The 16,589-nt window shown below is 45.0% G+C and overlaps 2 long non-coding RNA genes across 2 annotated transcripts; one reads left to right on the top strand and one right to left on the bottom strand.

Moving 5' to 3' along the window:
* The first annotated feature begins 462 nt into the window (after positions 1–462).
* On the top strand, positions 463–2,787 carry LOC121866192. Its single transcript, XR_006088936.1, has 2 exons — positions 463–932; positions 2,133–2,787. It is a non-coding gene; the product is annotated as an uncharacterized LOC121866192 (long non-coding RNA).
* A 568-nt stretch (positions 2,788–3,355) lies between these two features.
* Positions 3,356–5,170, bottom strand: LOC121866189. Its single transcript, XR_006088932.1, has 2 exons — positions 5,085–5,170; positions 3,356–3,961 (listed from the first exon to the last, which is right to left on the bottom strand). It is a non-coding gene; the product is annotated as an uncharacterized LOC121866189 (long non-coding RNA).
* Positions 5,171–16,589: the final 11,419 nt, after the last annotated feature.

The following is a 16,589-nucleotide window of genomic DNA, read 5'->3' as shown; positions in this document are numbered from 1 at the left end:
AATACGAGGTATTGTGGATACTTTTTTTATGTTTGGTATTTACAACTGATAGTGGGACATGTATTTCCAGGTATGACCGAATAAACATTATCGTGTAATACTGGACGAATCTCATTCAAAACCCAACCTCACCCCAGCCAGGCCGTGAGCCATTACAGGGACTATCCTGTCAGTTCACACAAGGACCTGGTGGGACTCCCCCAATTGTCATGGTCACAATGACTGCGGGGGTGTTTGAAACCCGATGATTCATATTATGCTCCACGCCCGCAAAACATGTGGATAACTGGTGAGTTATCCCTAGGCAGAATCCGTTTTCTCTGGCTTAAGATCCCATCCATTTTCTCTGACCTCCTGAAACCAACTTCTCTATAAAGTAAATTTGAATGTGAGAGAGAACACCATTGTTTTGAGTCAACTTAGATATGTTTGATTACAGTTAAAGCATTCAAGCTCCTTTGCGAGTGATGTTGAAAGCTTCAACTGTCTTTATTGTTAGTAACACTTGTCAAGTAAGTGAGCGTTCGAGTCTGCCAGTACGAATGGCATCTCATGATGTCGTCCTTGAACCTCATAGAATCTGATATTGGCAGTTTGATTATTGTCAGTTGTCTATTTAGATAGTCATTAATCTCCTGAGAAGAACATGTCAAACTCCTTATCTCCAAGATCGCAACATAGACACATAGAGGCTCCTTGTCTAGAGAGGAGAGAACGTTCTGCAGCCCTGTCAGTAACCCTGCACATAGCACCTTTGTGCCTTATCGAGCAAAGGCCAGTCGTCGAGGACAGGTCTACTAGTACTGTAACACAATAAATGATAGCAAAAGAAAGGCCTAGGATGAAATTACTGCCTCATTAAACGCCAGCAACCAAGATCAACTCCCTCTCACAGCCAAGCACCTCAAGTGGAGCTCCAACCTAAAAAAGGAGTAAGTATATGCTTATTTCTAAGTTTAGTATTTAAAAATAAGGTTTTTTGTAATTAGGTTACTAAATTGAGTAGGATTACAGTATTTAAGTGACGGGTCATGTGAGGAGTCCTACCCCTACCGAAGTAGACAAGGAAAGCTCCCATCTCAACTCCCCATTTTCCCTTCCTTCATATAATTTTATGATCTCGTCGAGTTATATATCAGAATAAATGTTTTTTACGTCTACTTTCATAAATTATATATGCCTATATGCTATTAGATGCAGGTGTCTGAGTAAGATTAACCATATAGTTTAATATGTGAAAGTGTAGCCATTGATTTATTTTTACTTCTCAGAGTGCTAGGTTAAAATTGTGTATATCTGAAAAAATATTAATTCATAATGAAAGAACTGGAATGCAGGGTAAGTCTTCTTGTTTGAAATCTTTAATTGCCAGTGAATAACTAGAACAAAACATGGAACACTAAAAATTAATGCTTTATTTTCTTGTTTTATTTTTAGTAATAATTATACACAAAAAATGACAATTAATACAGTTTTTTTAACACTACAAATTGGTAAATAAAAAACATTGATAAGAAATTATGGTTAAATGTAAAAAAATATTGAGGATCTGTCATATTTAATATTTGGTTAGGTAGGTTCAGTTAAGGTGAGGTTAGGTTAAGTGAAAGTTAGGTTAGGTGAGGTTTAGTTAGATTAAGTTATAATTAGGTTCAATTAACTTAAATTTAGTTAAAGTTAGGTTAGGTTAAAATAAAGTTAGGTTAAGTTAAAAATAGGTTAGGTTAAAATAAGTTAGTTAAAGTTAAAAATAGGTTAGGTTAAGTTAGGTAAGGATAGGTTATTTTAAGTTAAAGTTAGGTTATTTCCATATTTTGTGCCAGTTATTCACTGGCATTGGGGGGCAATTATCCTAGAACCAAGCTATCCAGCATATAACTCTATATGAAACAGATATTATTCTGCAGAGTTAGTGTACTTTTCATTAGTTGCCTGGCAATACACACTTAGCAAGCCAAATTATTCTGGCAAGATAGCTTCAAACAGGTCTATGCTCAGTTTCTGAAGGGTCACCTCCAACAACTTATCAGAAGCACGAGTCCTCATTACCAGCATATCATAGTAAATTTTAATGCAGATATGACTGTAGCCTAGTACTGTATAAAGCATTTATATTCTTCTGTTTCTTTCAGAACTAAAACCAGAGATGTAGGAGAGCGGGTGGTGGTCCTCCAGAAAAACTATCATGAGCTTCAGAAGAAATCGCTATCCAGTGCTTGTGTCATGCGGAAGACTTCTGCAAGTGTACCTGAACTTCCTCACTCCCATGATCCTCTTGTTTTGCCTGTTCCAACCCCAGGGCCATCAACTGTGTCTTCTGCACAATCTACTTCTGTTTTTCGACTTCTAATTTCACCCTCTGTTCCTGCCTCACCAGTCATTGTGAGAAAAGACAAGGGGAGTTCCACAAATATATATTGTACACAATGAAAAGAGAGCATGAGGAGGAACTGAAAGTGAAGGCCATAATATCAGCACATACACTCAAAGAAAGATAAAGTGAAACTGTAATTAGAGTGATTGAAAAGACGCTTGAAAAAATTAATAAATCTTTTGAATTGTTAGATACATGTTTAAGGAAAGCATCAACTGCATATGATGCCATGGCTAAAACTTATGAATGATGGTTGAGTAATAACATACAGTCATATGCAATGTTTATGATTTTACTATATACAGGGGTACTGTGATATATCGTAAAGTGGCATCTAGATTATAAATTTATTTTCTTATGTCTTACACCTTAAAATAATTTTATTTAAAGGAAATAAATCTACATTTCTTTATTTTGCCATTGTTTACAATTGCTGTCTTAAGTATGGCAGCTAAGATTTTTTTTTTTTTATGATATACAGGTATGCTGTGATTTTCAATAATTGCAATTCTTTTTACTGTGCTATAGATTAAAGTTCTTTTTTTTGGGGGGTAGATTTATAATACAAGTTGTTATATGCAAAGTAATGGATATAGGAGATTTTTAGTTTATTAATTTTTATGCATTCATATATAATTTAATTTAAGAGAAAATTTGTCTCCGCATTTCTATTTTGTGCAAATATTGTACAAAGTATGGCAGTTCAGATTTTTTTTTTATGTATATCTATAATATAAGCTGTGATATTAATGAAATGCAGAGTCCTGTATAGAAAAAATAATTTTTATTTTCTTAATATTTGCACATTTAGAAAAAATAAATCTATATTTCTTTCCTTTGGTTTTCTTCATATTACCTCACAGGTGAATTATCATACATATTGAGGTAAGCTTCCTTATTAAAGACCTCAATGAAGTAAAAATTAGACAATTTAAGGCAACATAATTTAAGAATGAATGAAAAGGCTTTAATAAAGAAATATATAGAACCACTGTTTTATTAAAATTTAATGACATGAATCGTTCACCACTTAAAGTAATGTATGGAACATAGTAGTTACCTAACTAACTAAAGCCGTATTACTTCTTAATGCATGTCTTCTATGTCCAGTGGAAGCCCAGAAATCAAAGCAATATTATGGAGAACTGCACATGCAATTATAATATTTTTGGTAGTAGACAGCTTTACTCTTACATGTTGCAAGACAGCAAATCTCCTCTTCCACACTCCAAATGTCCTTTCAATTGTAGTTCTTGTTTTAATATGAGATCTGTTATATTTCCTCTGCCTTTCATAAGCTGGATTATGGATTGGAGTGAGTAAGTATGGACGCAATGCATATCCACTATCACCAAGGAGAAAGCCTAGATAATCACCGGCCTGCAGACTGTCACAAAGTCTTGACGTTGTGAATATGCTGTCCTGGTGCTGTCCTTAGATGCTCTGTAGCGCTGAATAAATTCCTTTTCATTATAAAACTGACAAGGATCTCGTCTTACATTAAATCGTCGCTTCCTCATAACATCAACTTGACTAAACGTCCTTATTTCTTCGATGTCATCAAGGTGTTGTCTGTAGGTCTGCATGCTGTAAAATCAGAACATTATCATTTTATTTATTATTTCTTAATTGAAATTTTGTAATAAAATTTGTTTCTAGGACAACTGTCCCCTTGAAAATTGCCCCACATTACCAGTGAATAACTGGCCCAAAATATGGATCTAACCTATTTTTAACCTAAAAAAAAAAAAAATAACCTAAATTAAATTAAATTAACTTAACTTAACTTAACTTAACCTAACCTCACTTTAACTAAATCTAATCGAATTTAAACTTAACCTTACCCAATTCTAACTTAACATAACCTAACTTAACCTAACAAAATATTAAATATGACTGATCCACAATTTTTTCAATTAACCAATGTTTTTATAGAAATCTGTAAGTGTTGCCGATTGAATACCATCATACAGATGGCAAAGTAAAACTGATCTCTCATGTCAGTGCAGTGGGGGCCCCTGCCTTGCATTGTACACACACTTCAAATTGCATGGAAACTTCTTAAGAGCCAAACTACGTCAAGTTGATCAATTGTACATCCAATGGGCTTTTTTTGTGACAACTAAGTTTGGTTAATTGTCACTCCCTTACTGTCTACGGTGCTGTGTGCTTTTCTGATATGGTTTAGAATATAGCTAAAAAATGTAGTTATACTTAGATGAATGAAAATATCATTTGTAAAAATTAAAAGTAAATAGATTTTTTTTAAACCAAAGAGTGCAGTGTTGCGTGTATCATTAAAATTGTGATGTAGCCGAGTATTGCAGAATTTTAGAGCAAATTATTTGTATCGATAGTAAGCTGCACTTATTTTTTATTTTATTAGTGACAGTAAATACTTAAGTTAAAGAATAAAGAAAATGAAATCTTCTGCTTACTTATGTCGGCATATTTCTGCCTGACACACACAAGACACTGTAGATCGTACCCCATAGCTAATATCTTGTTGAAAATAAATATTAACGTTTATAGTAAACTATATTACTGGGCCAAAAACTATGATATTTTCCTTGCTAACTCAAGATAGAGTGAGCTCACTTGGCTTGCCTCATTCCGGAAAAAATAAGTGAATTTCGTGGTTCAGATGGTTGAAATTTTATTATTACGATGACAAAAATATTGTATGAACGAATAAAGATAAGAAACATACCTTAAATTATAAAAGAAGTAAGTGTTAATTGAAGATGAGGCTCACAGCACAGACAGCAGTCGTCATCGAAGTCAGAGCTGTGATGTCAACATTCCAATAATGTTTCAAGTTCATAACAGTGTTGTGAAAGTTGATTTATCCGTATTAACACTTCTTTTAATTGTTCTTATCAAAAAAATAATATAATTCGACGTACACACCTGTAATAAAGTACTGGAAGAACTTTCATAAAATATAATGATGATTATTATTTGTCGTAAGGCAGCTATCAGGTGGGGGTAGCCACCCGAAGTTGTTTCCAACATTTCAGGGATATGCTTACTGTTCCCTTGTGATACCTCGTTTATCGGGATGACTAGCAATAAACAAGCACGAACACTATCAATTGGCATCGTGCTTCGTAATGACTAACAGAGCTCTACGTTTGTTGTGGTGACACCAGTGTGACACCCTGGTGTATTCCTCACAGTTACAGTTATATGGACCAAAGTATTATTGTTGTATATGATTGGGGATAATTAGCAGAAATATAGTTATCCCATATTGAGTAGTGAACCCATAAATATTAATAGTACCAGTAATAATGTGTTATGTGTTGTGAGTGCATCCTTCATATTATGTGCTACCAACAGTTCTGGTAAAGGTACTGTAGTGGACGTCTCCCCTACAAACTGCGTAGCTGCATCCCACCTGCTGCACCCCACCTGCGACGCTTTCCTTAGCAACCAAGCGAGCGGCGACACCAGATGGTACGGTAACCTAGCAACGGAACCAAAAGACCGGCGACTTTCTCGGGTTTTCCCAACATGACTCATAGAGGACTCGCGGCTGCTGGGTATATAAGCTCTGTCTCTCCATTGAGATTCGTAGGACTTGAGAACTGAACCTCGGCGAGGTAGGATCTTTCTGCTCTCGAGGTACCACGTGATCTAGATAATGTTCTGTAAACAGGCGAAGGTCGTTAGGCTGTATCCAGTCAAGCGCCCTTCGCGCAAGCTACTAAACCTCCTTGTCCTGAGGAAGTTTTTTGACGACTCAGGAATCACGGGGGTGACAAGGGTCGTCCACATTGACAGCGGTTGCCTTATTGTCACCTTCGCTGAATGGGGAGAGGCCCGGCAACTTGAAAATGTTAGAGAAATTAACGGGATACAGATCCTTGTTGAAACCTGCCTACAGGACAACTTGGTTTTGGGAGTCATCTCCCACACAGAAATCGAACATCTGGGAAAAGAAGAACTGGCCGAGCTGATAGGAAAGCAGCTCTCAGTACGACGGAAGCTCACCAGTACAACTGCACTGGTTGGCTGCCATAAGAAACTTCCAAGCACCGTCTTGCTGGGATGGGAAAGGGTCCCAGTAAGACCGTACGAAAGAAGGCCTACAAGATGCTATAAATGCCAGAGGTACGGCCATCTGGCGCGGAAGTGTCATGCTCAGGAAGTATGTTCCAGTTGCGGGACACCCGGGCACCACGACACCAACTGCTCAGTGGCCGCCAAGAAGTGCGCAGCTTGTGGTGGCCCTCACTCCTCCTCCGACCAGGAGTGTCCCAAGTGGAGGGAGGAGTGTAGGGTGGCTAAGCTGCGAAGTCAAGAAAAATTGAGCTACAAGGAGGCTCTCCTTGTAGTGAAAACTGCAGCAAAGAAGAAACAAGACCAGAACAAGACCACAACAACTAAAACTCAAGACCCCAAGAAGAAGATCACGGAAAAAGAAGAAGACAAAATTAAACCCGACTTCATAACTCTATCAGCTATCCCGTTCATACACGTATACGAAAATCTTCCGGAGCAAGACCGAGAAGAAGAATGGAAAGTGAAAAGTAAGAGAAGAAACAAGAAACGGAAGAAGTCCAACCAATCAGCTTCGGCCGAAATAGCCTAACGGCGAAGAGGCCAGTAATCCCCCAACACCATACCATTGAGATTCATTCTGGTCTCTCTTCTTGAACAAGCAACACCTCCTCCAGCAAGCTCCACGCTGTCAGCATTCATTCAACCAGGAGGCCAGCAACAAGCAACATCTTCTCTAAAGAAGCTCCTCACATCTACCTCCTTCAACACGCTACTCACTGAACGTCTCTACTGAGCAGCTCCTCACCACACGGCACCTCCAGCACCAGACTGTCTATCATATAACTTATATTATACAAGAAAACTACCTTAGAGTTTCCATCCATCCTGAGTGCTAGACAACATTATACCACGAATTCCTACAAATGGTGACTCCCGGAGATAAGCACTCACACAGGATGGAGGACGGACGGATCTCTCTGCTGACTTTCAACCACAACGTCGAGGACTGGCTAGACCATGTGGAGGCAGCCCTCGCCGGCTCACGAGCGACCGACGAGCAAAAGTATTGCGCCCTGCTCTGTGCCTTGCCCACGGAAGTGGCCACGCGGGTCTCACAAACCATTTCCAACCCTCCAGATGACAACAAATTCGCTACCCTGCGGGATGCCTTGAAGACGTGTTATCAACAGACCAGCCCCAATCTCCTGCAAGATCTATCCTCTATCTCCCTCGGGAACTCAACCCCGGGACGTTTCTGGGAGGAGATGTGTCGGCTGAACTCCCGTCACACAGACAGACTCCCCGACTCTATCCTGCGCCAGCTTCACGCACAAAAGCTACCCACAGAAGTACGCAACATCCTGTCCGCAGTAGATTACTCTACGACACCAGAACTATATGCAACCGCGGCAGATAGAATTTTTAACGAGTGCGCTGCTGCACCCCTTGCCGCCACGGTCACACCAGTACCTACCATCGAACTTGTAAGCCGGGTCAACACCCCTCAGCCGAGCAATACCTCACAAGACATCAAGGACCTGTTGCAAATTTTGAACCGCAGGATGGACACCATTGAGCAGTTCTTCTCCTCCATACCCGCTGTTGCGCCAGTTCCTGACTCACACACTACGCCCTACAAGTTCCGACACACAGCAGCCAACCCCCAGCACAACAAATTTACCCTCTGCTGGTATCACCAGACTTTCGGCCGCAATGCTCGAGACTGTGAGCCCTATTGCACCTATTCGGGAAACGGCAACACCGGTGGCTGGTAGACGCCTCAGCCTCCGTCCCTCCAGGCGTCTCATTACTGCGCGTCACCGACCGCACCTCCGGCAAGAAGTTCCTCATCGACACAGGTTCATCGGTCAGCCTCATCCCTCCCTCACTACGAGACAAGTCAAAGCAACCCTCGTATGACCTGTTCGCTGCCAACGGTACCTCCATCGCCTCCTACGGTGTACGCACCCTCGCCTTAGACCTCGGTCTGCCCAAGACTCTGCATTGGTTATTCGTGATAGCAGACGTGTCTCAACCCATCCTTGGTTTCGACTTCCTCACCTTCCACAAGCTCGGCGTCAAACCAAGTCATCTATGCCTCATCCATGAGCCTACAGCACGCAAGATCCAGGGTTCTCGTGCCAGACACACCGACACTATCACCTGTCTTGCGCCTTCCAACGAGTTCTCCTCCCTGCTCGACGAATTCAAGGAGCTTTTCTCACCCCGAGTCTCCCTACCCCCACCACCTACATCGGGAATTTTCCACCACATCGAAACCAAAGGACCACCAGTCTTTTCACGCCCTCGCCGCCTGCGCCCTGAGCTCCTGAACACAGCCAAAGTTGAATTCAACAAACTACTGCAAGACGGCATCATTCGCCCTTCAAGGAGTCCCTGGGCATCGCCTTTTCACATGGTTCCTAAGCAAACACCCGGCGAGTGGAGGGTGTGTGGCGACTACAGAGCCCTGAATCTCGTCACCAAACCTGACAGGTACCCTATTCCGCATGTTCAGGACTTTCACCACAAACTTCATGGCAAGACTATCTTCTCGAAGATCGACTTGGAGCGTGCCTTCCACCAGATCCCAGTAGCACCGGCAGATACCCAGAAGACAGCCATCACCACTCCGTTCGGACTCTTCGAGTACACTTTCATGAGTTTTGGCTTACGCAATGCAGCACAGACTTTCCAGAGGTTCATGGACCATATGCTTCGCGACCTCGATTTTGTCACCGTCTACATTGACGACATCCTCGTCGCATCTTCGACGCCTGCCGAGCACCGCCACCACCTACAACTCCTTCTCCAACGCCTGCAGAACAACAACATGAAAGTTCATCCTGCTAAGTGCGTCTTTGGAACCTCGGCCATCGATTTCCTCGGTCACAGAGTCTCGCCCAGTGGCATACAACCCCTACCACAGAAGATAACCGCGATTAGGGAGTTCCCCAAACCTGAAACGGCGAAGAAACTCCGAGAATTCCTGGGTTTAGTCAACTACTACCACCGCTTCATTGACAAAGCTGCCACCGTCCTAGCCCCCCTACACGACCTTCTCAAGGGACTCCCAAAGAAGTCTCACAAGTCTCTCATGTGGACTCAAGAGGCTACTACGGCATTCACCACTATCAAACAGCACATTACACACCTCACCCTCCTGGCCCACCCAGCACCTAACGCCCGGACCACTCTCACAACAGACGCTCCTTCTACTGCAGTGGGCGCCGTCTTACAGCAGGAGATCAACGGAATTTTCATGCCCGTTGCTTTCTTCTCACAACGGCTTCAACCACCACACCTCAAGTACAGCGCTTTTGATCGAGAACTCCTGGCCATATACCTGGCTGTCAAACATTTCCAGCACTTCCTCGAGGCCCGTCAGTTCACCATCTTCACTGATCACAAGCCCCTCGTCCACGCCTTCGCTTCAGCTTCCCAGTCACATACACCTCGTGTCCTGCGCCACTTGGCTTACATCTCGGAGTTCTCCAGCGACGTCCAACACATTAAAGGCAGCCACAACGAGATCGCCGACGCCCTCTCTCGTTGTATATCCACCATTCTCCCCTCATCTCCACCCATTGATTATGGGCAGCTAGCCGCGGCTCAAGAGAAAGATGAAGACCTGGCAGCATACAAGACATCCTCCTCAGGCCTCATACTCCAAGAACTCCCTGTTCCTGGCACAAAGATAAAATTGTGGTGCGACGTATCCTGTGGACAGCCTAGACCGTTCGTGCCTCACGTCTACCGCCGCGCTGTTTTCGACCGCATCCATGGTCTCAGCCACCCGGGTGTGCGGGCCTCCCAGCGCCTCCTCACGCAACGTGTCGTCTGGCCCGGCATCAAGTCTGATACTAAGAAATGGGCTGCCCAGTGCCTGGCCTGCCAGTCCTCCAAAATACATCGTCACATACGGGCCCCCTTACAAGCCTTCCCTATTCCCAAAGGACGTTTTCAAGTAGTACACCTCGACATCGTGGGACCTCTACCATCATCCTAAGGTAGCACCTACATCTTTACCTGCATCGACCGTTTCACCAGGTGGACAGAAGCAATTCCTATGCCCAACGCTACAGCAGAGACTACTGTCCGCGCCTTCATGTCCGGTTGGGTTTCCCGTTTTGGCCCCCCCGCAACCGTAATCACTGACCGAGGAGTACAGTTTGAGTCACAACTCTGGCAGCACCTCCTACAGTTCCTCGGCACGTCTAGACAACGCACTACAGCATACCACCCTCAAGCCAACGGCATGGTAGAGCGTTTTCACCGGCAGCTGAAGGACGCACTCAAGGCACAGCACGACCCTTACAGCTGGACTGATGCGCTTCCCTTAGTGCTCCTCGGCATCCGTGCGTCACACAAGGAGGATATGGACTGTAGCCCAGCAGATCTGACACTAGGCGAGCCCCTTCGGCTACCCGGGGATTTCTCACTTCCTCCTGATCCCAACCAAACCACTCCAGCCGTTCGTCACGACTTACTCCAAAAGCTACGACAAGCAGTTTCTGCATTCAGAGCTACTGCTCCACGCCAGCCTACTCGGCGCCCTGAACACATCCCTCCTGCACTACTCACAGCCGAGTATGTTTTCGTCAGGCATGATGCTCACCGCAACCCATTACAACGCCCCTACGATGGACCCTTCCAGGTGGTTACCCGTTCAGCAAAGTTCCTGACAATTATCCGGAATGGCAGACATGACACCGTCAGCATAGACCGAGTCAAACCGGCCGCCTTACCCGTCGGGCCCCCAGCCCAGCAGCATCATCAACAAACTATGCCTGCACCAGTCTACCCGCAGTTACCACCGGCAGCAACACCACGCCCACGACATTTCTGGGCACCCTCTTTTCACCCTCATGTACAACCTGCTCCTGTCATAGAACCTGAACCTGTAATAGACCTCCCTTCTATCATAGAACCTGCTCCTGCCATGGACCCTCCTCCTGACGCAGCCCCTGCAGCAGCAGGAGCACAACAACCATTGCTTGTACAACCTCCTCTAATCCCAAACCCTCTTTCTCCTCCTAATTCTCCCACAGGTTTTGTGTCACTAGATGGAGTTGTTACACATAGCGGTCGAGTCGTACATACACCTGCCCGGTATGTGTTATGTGTGGGACACAACCCGGACAACATCCAGCCTCCCGCCGCGCCGGGAGGGGAGGGGGAGTATTGTAGTGGACGTCTCCCCTACAAACTGCGTAGCTGCATCCCACCTGCGACGCTTTCCTTAGCAACCAAGCGAGCGGCGACACCAGATGGTACAGTAACCTAGCAACGGAACCAAAAGACCGGCGACTTTCTCGGGTTTTCCCAACATGACTCATAGAGGACTCGCGGCTGCTGGGTATATAAGCTCTGTCTCTCCATTGAGATTCATTCTGGTCTCTCTTCTTGAACAAGCAACACCTCCTCCAGCAAGCTCCACGCTGTCAGCATTCATTCAACCAGGAGGCCAGCAACAGGCAACATCTTCTCTAACGAAGCTCCTGCACATCTACCTCCTTCAACACGCTACTCACCGAACGTCTCTACTGAGCAGCTCCTCACCACACGGCACCTCCAGCACCAGACTGTCTATCATATAACTTATATTATACAAGAAAACCACCTTAGAGTTTCCATCCATCCTGAGTGCTAGACAACATTATACCACGAATTCCTACAATACCATATGTAAGCTTGTCATGTGGTGTGTTCTATTAAATGTACAACCAGTAATGATGTAAGAAGCAAGAGTATCTAATTGGAATTGCAGATAAATAAAGCCAAGGAGTTGATCCTTGTAGTTGTATGTTAATGACATCTTTAACCTAATTGAATTTCATATTAATAAACCATTTTTAGAGTATGCTATGGGTATCATTTTCCCTCAGTATCTACCTTTATTCTTGTCCAATAGCTTGATACCAGAATTACAGAACCCATGTGCCCTCACCCTCGCCATGCCAGCAAAGGTCAGAGTTTGTGAAGTAACTATATGAAATGAAACAATTAGATAGAACAAATGGAAATGAGAAATAGAAAGAAGTATGAAATAAGAAAATAAAGAGGAAAACAAAAACCCGGCCGCCCCGCCCTTATACAATCACTTCAGATGAGGAACATCCCTTCAGTTACACTGTAGCGCAATATGATTCATATTACGCGACAACTCAAAGACCTGAAGGGACCCTCCAAGAAACAACCAACACGAAAGACCAACGCCACATACTTAACCTTAAAGATGGGGAATATCCTGCCAGTTACATAGGAACCTGGCAGGACCCCCCAATCAGCAACACAAGGACCTGAAGGAACCCTCCAACAAACCCTAAAACAGCACATTTCTTTGGATCGCACTTTAAACTGGCTTAGCTTAGCTTATTTAACCTCCCTTGCCCCTGGAGGACTGAGGGACGTCTGTCACTGGTAAAGCCACAAACCAGCCTCCACAAGGTGGAGAGCCCACCTCATTCTTCTTCTGTACTTCCAACTTCTTAACTATACCTTGCCCTAAATCTCCTTGTTCACCTCAGAGCCACAGCTCTCTTATATCGGTGTTCTGACTGACTGTAAGGTCAGACAACACCACGCTCTTAAGCAGAGAAGACCTCCTCTAAAGAAGCTTTTAGGGTTAACATGATGTTGGATCGCACTAGGATGGAGGTGAGAAGGAAACTCAGCTATGGCGTTTTCTATATAATATATTATATGTACAATGCAGTGCCAGGGAGTTGCTGTGTAGTGAGGAGCTTGTTGAGGGGAGGTCTTGTTGGTTTGAATGCGCTCAGTAGAATCCTTTCGGTCGGATGGTGATACAGAGAGAAGAGAGCATTTGCTCTGAGGGTGCAAGAAGGGTACAGTATAAGGTAAAGTTCAGAAGTGGGAAATAGAGGAGGAGGTTAACAGCAGGTGGGCTATCCACCTTGCGGAGACGGGGTTTTTTGTCTTCCGTCAACAGTGCTGCATTAGAGGACTCATGCGGTTAGGGAAGGCCGGTCTCAGCCAAGCTAAGCTAAGTTGTTCTATTTGATGTTTCCTTGGGGCATATTATGATAGGGGGGGGGGTCCCTCCAGGTCCTTGTGGCACTGGAGGGATGATCCCCATCTTTTTCGTTTTTAGTTTTTTATTGTGGGTGTTTGTGAACTATTTAGGTCTTTGTTTATTTGTGGGGTCCCTCCAGGTCCTTGTGTGACTGGAGAGTTGTGCCCATCTTTTGGTTCTTTTTTAGTGTGTATATAGAGGCTCTGGTTCTTCGTTATCATTTTGTCTGCTTCTAGGCTACCATCTGTGTGATGTGTTGTTGTTTTCCTCAATTAGTTGGTTTAGAATCCTTTCACAGCGAGGCTGTGAGCTTATATACACGTCCACCGGAAGTAAGCGTCGCTGTTGGCCGACCCCCCCGCCCAGTCCAGGCGGCTAGGCTTGTCAGAGAAACTCGTCGCGGGATCGGCTATCAGCGACTAACGGCAGTGGCAGTTGTAGGGGAGAGTATCCGCTACAATACTCCCCCTCCCTCCGAGCACTGCAGGAAACTTGTCGGCAGGGTTGTATTCGACATGTGAGACATAACGGACGGGGGTGTGAACCATTCGGCTGCTACGAGTGACGACTCCGTCTAGAGACACGCGATCTGTGGGAGAAGCAGAGGGAGGAGGGTAGTGGATAAGAGAAGGTTGAACAGGCGAGGAATGTGGTGCTTTTCTCGCAGCAGGTGCAAAGTCCTCAGGGGCGTCGGGTGGGGTGTCTGGATCCATAGGTCCGGATGCAGGATCCTCAACAGGAGCAGGGTCCACGTCAGGAGCAGGGTCCGTATCAGGAGCAGTTGGTACCTGAGGATAAAAAGATGGTACCCAGAAATGTTGTGGGCGAGTTGGTGCTGCAAGTGGCAACGGTGGGCAGACTGGCAAAGGAGGTGTGGGATGAAAGTGTTCAGGGCGATGGGAAGGCTGGCGTGGGGCAGTAGCCTTGAATGCAGAAACTGCTTGTCGTAGAGTTTGCAGTAGGTCGTGACTGACAGCAGGAGTGAAGTGGTCGAGGTCAGGAATAGGTGAGAAATCCCGGAGGAGGCAAAGGGGATCGCCTAGGGTGAGATCTGCTGGGCTGCAGTCCATGTCTTCTTTGTGTGATGCACGGATGCCAAGGAACACTAAGAGCATCCGTCCAGCTGTAGGGGATGTGCTGTGCCTTGATGGCGTCCTTCAGCTGACGATGAAACCGCTCTACCATGCCGTTGGATTGAGGGTGGTAGGATGTAGTGCGGTGTCTGGAAGTGCTGAGGAACTGTAGGAGACTATGCCAGAGTTGTGACTCAAACTGGATTCCTTGGTCAGTGATGACAGTTGTGGGAGGACAGAAACGGGAGACCCAACCAGACAGGAAGACGCGGACGGCTGACTTTGCTGTAGCATTAGGCATGGGAATGGCTTCTGTCCACCTGGTGAAACGGTCAATGCAGGTGAAGATGTAGGTGTTGCCGCAGGATGATGGAAGAGGTCCCACGATGTCGAGGTGCACTACCTGGGCACAGGGAAGGTTTCTAAGGGAGCCCGTGTGGGTCGATGTATCTTAGAGGACTGGTAGGCCATGCACTGGGTAGCCCGTACACGTGGGTGACTGAGTCCACGGATGTGGTCGGTGACATGCAGCGGTGAGACGCATTGAAGTGATGGACATAGTGGCGTTTACCAACCCCCAATGACGTCGCTTCCTCGTGTAGTTGTAGCGAGCCTCACAACGTCTAGCTTTTGCACCAAAATATTGATGGTACCAACAGAAGGTAGGTACACTGTGCTGGGGGCTGGCGGCGCCGTCTAAGGCAGGACGGGGCTGTCGGGGTTGGTAGGACACAGTGCGTGATAAAATCACACAAGGAAAAGGGAACAATGGAGCACCTTAGCTTTCGTCTTTATTCAAGACATCTTCAGAGGCAACTGAATTACATGGACAGATTTTAGATTTAGATTGCCCACGAGGAGTCTAGTTTATTGGGCACCCCCTTACATCCTGTGCAAGGTGAAGCGTTTACAGCGCCCATCTGGGAAGCATGCAGAGTTCATGCTTGCCTTTATGACTCATGCATTAAGGGCGTAAAAGCCTGAAGGGTCATGGGTTTTGTCAGCAAGTTACATAAAGTGACAGAATAATGAGTGTGTGGGGGGACAGAGTGTATCAAAGAGTCTTTCAATACTGTTGGTAAATTCGTGTAAGAGGGATATGATCTGTGTCGTGTCACCGGAGGGGGGTTGTGGGGGGGGCACGATGTCCCTCACTACCTTCCTCTGTGTTCTTACTAGCTGCAATTGAAACAAAAGGTGATTGGGCCCATCCACCCACATAGGATTAAGTTTCACACTAAACCACTGGGGAAGATAAACTCCAATAATAAATTCAACAATTAACCTCAAATTCTTCAGCACTTTGCCCTTCAATTCGTGTTTGGAAATCCAAATCCTGCAGAAACGAAGAGCTGTAGTTAACCAACGGCTGTGACTGACAGGTCCAATCTCCAAGAGAGCCAATGACTGAGGCACTTCTCCTGATCTTATTGCTTGGGCAATACGATAAGCATAGGATTGATCTGTGCTGAGATCTTTGATGACTCCTTCAGACAACGCCGGAAGGGGAGGGCCAACTTCGACCTTTGGAAAGGTTGTATTTATTTCTAGTTGTGTTGCTTCATCCAGCATGATGCCAAGGGGACCTGACCACTTGTTGTTGCTCTTTGTAGGACCATCAAGTTCCTGGATGAGATGACGAAGAGGTAGCTCGCCTGTATGTAAATCACATACAATCCAAACAAGTCTTCTTCCTAGTTTTTTCTCTAAATGCGTCATTACACCCCCCTGCCATCCGGTGTTCACTGCAGTTGAATCTCCACCAACAGCCTGCAGTGAACTGCCAAGTCCTCTCTCCTGAACCCAACATAAAATATGATCAGCAATGACCTCTGCATGTTTCTTCCCTTCTACTTCAGTTTCGGGAGCAAAGTGAAACAAAAACCGACCACCAGGCTCAGAACAGACAGAGTAGTGTTCTTCTTTGATGAGACCTGGAAACTTTCTGTTCACTCCCTCTACTTCTAGCAAAACTTTTGTGTCATCTATTCTTCCATCAAACAAAAGACAGGAGAGCCCTCCCTCGCTTAAATCTTTTTCATGCTGATCAGATATTTCCTTCATTATTTTTTCTTGTGCTCTTCTAATTTTATTA

The sequence above is a fragment of the Homarus americanus genome, unplaced genomic scaffold (genome assembly GCF_018991925.1).
Source record: "Homarus americanus isolate GMGI-L3 unplaced genomic scaffold, GMGI_Hamer_2.0 scaffold32583, whole genome shotgun sequence".
Taxonomy (NCBI): domain Eukaryota; kingdom Metazoa; phylum Arthropoda; class Malacostraca; order Decapoda; family Nephropidae; genus Homarus; species Homarus americanus.
Note: the sequence above shows the minus strand (reverse complement) of the source record. Positions and strands in the feature narration are given on the sequence as shown.